Source organism: Aythya ferina, assembly GCF_964211825.1.
Source record: "Aythya ferina genome assembly, chromosome: 1".
NCBI classification, from domain to species: Eukaryota; Metazoa; Chordata; class Aves; order Anseriformes; family Anatidae; genus Aythya; species Aythya ferina.
The window spans coordinates 166,439,356-166,444,800 of NC_140296.1; the positions used below are offsets into that span (position 1 = coordinate 166,439,356).

Below are 5,445 nucleotides of genomic sequence, written 5' to 3' on the forward strand. Positions count from 1 at the left end.
TATTCCTGGTTCCTTTTGTTAAAAAACAGTTAAGTTCCTTAACTAGAATTCTGTACTTTATTTCTGATTACATTATGTATTCTCACTGAGAAAACACAGAGGACTTGAATATTTAAGTATGTGAATCAAGCAAGATGGCAACGTTGCCAATTTCTTTCAGTCTGTTTTTCTGTCAGCTCACTGGAGCTTCACACATTGCTTCCTCACCATTAAGAGGGGTTCTCTGCCACACTCATCTCCTGAACTCATTGTGGCAAGCTGTAATGTGTTTTGGTGACTGTTTGTATTTGCAATGTAAGAACATGTTGCTGCACCGATGATTTCAGTGGATGCATTGCCATCAATGCAAGCGGGAGGAGGAGCTGCTGTGACAGGGGATGTCTCCTCTTTTCCTTCACTAGATGAAGTGGCAAACCTATTTAAGATTGCTATTCTGGAAGCAGCATGATAATTTGCCAAGAAGCAGAAATGTTTTTTAATAAATATTTTAGTACTCTTCCTACTTACTGCCATGAAAAAGCCTTAAATGTAGGCTTAAAGTAATGAAAATGAAGAACTCAGAAATACCACGTGTGGAACAACATGAGCACAGGAGTAGGGCCTGCTTATTGCAGTAGCAAACAGTAAAGTTATTCCTGTGTCTGTTCATTAGTTAAAAGTGAAGATAAGCCCACACAATCACATATATGGAACCAGAGCAGAGCATGCAAAAAGAATAAATGATTTTTTAGATGATATAGAACTTGGAAAATGCCTGTGAAGAAAAAAATAAAGAAAAATTCAGTGTGAAAATATTTGTTATACCAAGCCTGTATGGGAACACTAAGATCCAACTCAGAAACAGTCCAGGTCTCATTGGAAGCTCTATTGACTTTAAAACAAATACATTTATCCAGCCTGCAGCTCCCAGACAAGCAGCAGGTAGCCCACAGAGATCTGCACCTCAGCTTGCGGGAAGTTCTTTTATACAGCGGAGAGGAATAGTTTGGACACCAACTTCAAGCATCCTTGGAAGTTTATCCTGAACTGATATTACCTGTGCAATATATTGTGTTCAGATGTATACCCTGGTGTGAAAATCCAAAGGAATGTTCAGCATATATAGCTTCTTTTTTTTTTTTTTAAATGCACATTTTTTAACCAGGGAAATCTAAATATTTCCATCCAAGTATATAAAAAACTTATATTTATTTACAGCCCACATTCCTCTTAAATAACCATAAAGTCTTTTAGAGAGGTTATACTCTATGGGATTGCAGACTTACACTTTGATTAAAAAAAATAAATCTATATTTTCCATCAAACAAGAAAAATATATTACTGTTTTAGCTCTGCTTTCTCTTTACCATGTAAAGCAACTTTAATAATATACTGGACAGTCTGGGAGGAAAAAAAAAAGTGAAAGTATATCCAGAAATCACAGTGAAACAACATGCCATCAGAGGAGGGTGGATCCCTAGCTACACCCGTGCTTAGGTCCTCTCAAGAGGATATCACAGACTGAACCCACAAGGATGTGTGCTGCGAGGAGAAATCCTCTGTAAGGCACGGCATGATGGCACGATCCCTTTACCACAAGGATTGGTCTGTGTCATTGAGGCTGTTCAGAGAAACAGAAGGTGGAGGGATTAGGCTGGTTTATGGGCCTGGAGACATATCCTGATGTCCATGGGCCCTCAGGCATCGTGCCTCCTCCCAGAGCAGCCAGCTCTGTTTTTAGGGGAGGTCTTTCTGCTCCTCTTTCAGGAACCAGGGGTTCTGCAGTGCTGTGCTATGCTATCCCGGGGCATTTACACAAGCAGCCTCAGTGTAGCCAGGAGGGAGGTGCTGGGGGAAGGCTTCTGAAGGGCTGTAATTTCCACTGGCGTGTACTTCTGGCTTCTGTATAAACCAACAAGCATAATGAATATGTCATCATAATGTTTAAATAACTAATGATTTTGAAAGTAGGGTAGTTAGTAATGGTAAGCTGATCAGAAGCGTATGTTTAGAGGTCGAATGGTCCGAACACAGTGCATCCTTTCTAAGCATTTAAGCCGCAACAAAATCCCAAATAAGGCACAGGTGATGGATAATTTAGGCTTGAGGGAAACAAACAAACAAACAAAAAATACATGATAACAAATGTTTTCATAAATGAAGAATAAGGATTAAAAATAAAAAATAAAAAAATAGTGTCTTGAATTAGCTGGGGCAAGAAAATATTTTAGGTCTGAAGAAATCTAGAGTTGTATAAGGCTGATATGCACCATAGGAAACAAGTTTGCATGCATGGCGTTTATTGGGTGCAGGGCACCTTGCTCAGCTCTTCCACATCTGGCTTGTGGGAAGCAGCTGGCCAGTAACACCAGCACCCCATATGACAGACAATAGCAGAGGACTCCAGCAGAAGACGGGTGTCCAAACACAAGCTACTGAAACCCTGTGGAAGAATAAAGTCCTCTAGAAACTTTGAAAAGTGGAGTTCAAAGAGGTTTCCAGAGGATCAGAAAAAGGCAAGAAGCCGAGTTGTGGTTCCAGGGATTCCCTATGTGGGTGCCCCACGAGGCTTCTGGCAAGGACCGCGGGGTGGGGTTCACTCACATAGTTTCAGTCATCTGAAAAAATAAGGATTCAGCCCTATTTCAGTCCTCTGTTTCTCCAGCTAGTGATCGGAACCGGTAGCTTTGGGAGAAAATCTGCCATCTGAAAACCCTGGTATAGGATGGGACAAAGTGCCTGGTGGGGTTTCTCTCTTCTTCTCCTCTCTTACTTCTCAGATCCCAGGTGAACAGCTTGTGCAATAGACCTTGTTTTAGATGAAAAAGTTATCTGAAACGAATCCTGCTTTCATCTTTTTTCTTTCATTTCTGGAAACTACCACTATGTCAGATTAAGATTGACGGCTTCCCCTCATGGAAAAGCAGAGCGAAGGACTGCCTTTACTGAATCACACTTGATTTGATGTTTCTTGTGTTTCTGTGTTTGAAATAATTTCCTACATGTAATTATACACTTAAGCAATATTCATGTGCATAAAACAGCTAACAGTTTTCCTGTTTTCTAAAAGAGATTGGCTTGCCCTAGGAACATTTTGCCTTACTGCTGTGTTTTTGGACTAGATGCTGCTACTCAGGATACAAGCACAGGAAAGAGACTCCTAATTGTAATTTTGAATGAGCCATACAAAAAGGTCCCACATAAGGTCACACATTTGTGTATGATATAGAAAGTGTGTGCACACTGTACAGAGCTGCAATTACATTGAACATACACATGTAACAAAGAAAAGAATTGGGAATTAGCAGTACCTTATAGATGTGCCAAATATTAAAAGATGCCTTTTTAATTGAGATTCACAGTAAATCTTCTGAATTTTGAACAATCCATATATTAAGCAGACAGTGGTGTTTCATTTATCTGCTTTCTGACAAAAAAAATCCGCCCCTGTCAGATTTCAAGTGAATGCAACATTTAAAAAAGGTTCAATGGTAGCCAAATCCTGCAGCGCTCACACAGCTAAACCCTGACTGCAAATTGCAAGCGGTTAGAGACTGCGAGATAATGGTCTCCAGCCTTTGTTAAACTCTCCATCTCGGGGTTTAACAGCACAATTCTGGAGACTGCAGGGAATAGTCCCTCTTTAGTATGACTCATTTGATTTTTTTGTGTGTGCGCTTTTCCTACTTAATGCTCTATGTGATGGAGCATACAACCCCACGACCTTCAGTGAAATTACAAGGATGTAAATGAGAATAGGGCTTAAGCTGAAATATTTGTTGAGTAAAAGCCCTTGTAAATTAGTCTGCAAACAGCCACAGAGCGATACAGACTGAACAGCTTTTACAGCCTACTTTACAGTGTTATTTTAGCTAGTTTAGCAGCTGAAGTAGGATTTTACTCATTACAATTCTTCAGCAGTCCTATTCCCCTTGCAGCCAACGGAGGCTTCGGACACCTCCAGGCCGGATTGCCATAATCCTTTGAAGGCAGGTGGCAGGTTTTAAAAAGATGCCACTTTGTTTAAATAGCAAAATGCCCCAGATCCTTGCTTTTTTCACATCCTCTGACCTGTGGCACTAGTTACACTGCCATCCTGAGCAGGAGGCAGACCCTTACATGCACCCACAAACAGTTTTTTTTACCTCAGAGTGGCAAGAGGGCTGACAGCCTCACCCAGGCGTTGCTCATCTGGCCTGATACAAAATGCAATATCCCAATGCCCAGCATGGCCAGGTACACACAGAGGGAACCTCTTTAAGGATGCAGAAATATGACTGGCCCCACCTGCTCTGAAGGACAATTAAGTGCAGGTGCTGGGACCCAGCCCAGGGACTGTAGTCAGAGCTGGCAGGTTTCAATGTGCTTCCAGCCCCTAAAGCCAGGAAAGATGGTTTGATCCCAGCCCTGTGGGGAAGGGTGTGTGCCTGCTTCTCCACAGCTAATAAACATCAAGAGGTTGCTTGCAGAAGGAGGCTGTTTCCTTAGAGAGATGTAAGGCCAGCCCTGCTTAGCTGGGAGGGTGACTGCTGCTTTTGCCATGAATTGAATGGAAATTTCTCTGTTCTTTGCCAAACCAGGCATAAAAATGATCTGTACCAGAATGGCAGTGCTGAGGTCATGTTATTCTGGTGGGCTGGAAGCAGAACATGCTGGCTTGTTGTCCACTAAACTCAGACCTGTGTTTGGGACCTGGCCCCTGAGCAGTGCCCAGCTTCAGGCCCTTGTGCCCATGGGAGCTGGAAGCATCCCCCTGTACTGATGTGGAGGTGCCTACAAGGAGCCATGCGCAAAAAGCAGTGGATGTGTGCAGCCAAGGCAAGAGAAACTGGAAGTGCTAATTTAGTCACTGCTGCATTGCTGATCAAAGGAGCTCGGAGTAACAAGAAAAATCTCTTTTAGAGCACAACTTAATATGGTTACCACTTGTCAAGTTTTTCAAGTAAGAAAATTATCCATTTTTATTTAAAACTTTTTCATGCCAGGTTATGCAAAGAAGATTTACAGGAACTGAGCATCTGTCTACAAACCTGCTAGGTTCTTAATAACACAGCCTACTTGATGGCTTTCATGCAGAAGAATGGAGGAGTGATGCCCTCCGGTGTAACTAGCCCTAGCTATCTGGTATGTCGGACTAGAGGTGATTTTGCCAGACTTGGATCTAAGCCCTGTCCCACTGGTTTTGGTGTCTCTCTCCATGCAGTTTTAACCAGTGATTAATGGAAAAATGCATTAAAAAACTTTGGTATAGTCCAGAGTATGAAGTCCCCACCTCACTGGGGTACAAGTCTGGCTCTCACTTGAATTCTTGCTCTCTAGACCATTAATTTTGCTTTTTGCATTTGTACTGTTTCCACTGGCAGTGCTACAGGTACCCATACCGAGCTTTCCTATAAACTTATCTTCCCCTTTCTACAGTCTTTTTTCCCATTTATCTCAACTATGCCATAATGAGTAGCACAGTCT

At 42.0% G+C, this 5,445-nt stretch overlaps 1 long non-coding RNA gene across 1 annotated transcript; it reads right to left on the bottom strand.

The window, feature by feature from the left end:
- Window positions 1-1,335: 1,335 nt before the first annotated feature.
- LOC311431160 lies at window positions 1,336-4,233 on the bottom strand. Its single transcript, XR_014689291.1, has 2 exons — window positions 4,125-4,233; window positions 1,336-1,881 (listed from the first exon to the last, which is right to left on the bottom strand). It is a non-coding gene; the product is annotated as an uncharacterized lncRNA (long non-coding RNA).
- Window positions 4,234-5,445: the final 1,212 nt, after the last annotated feature.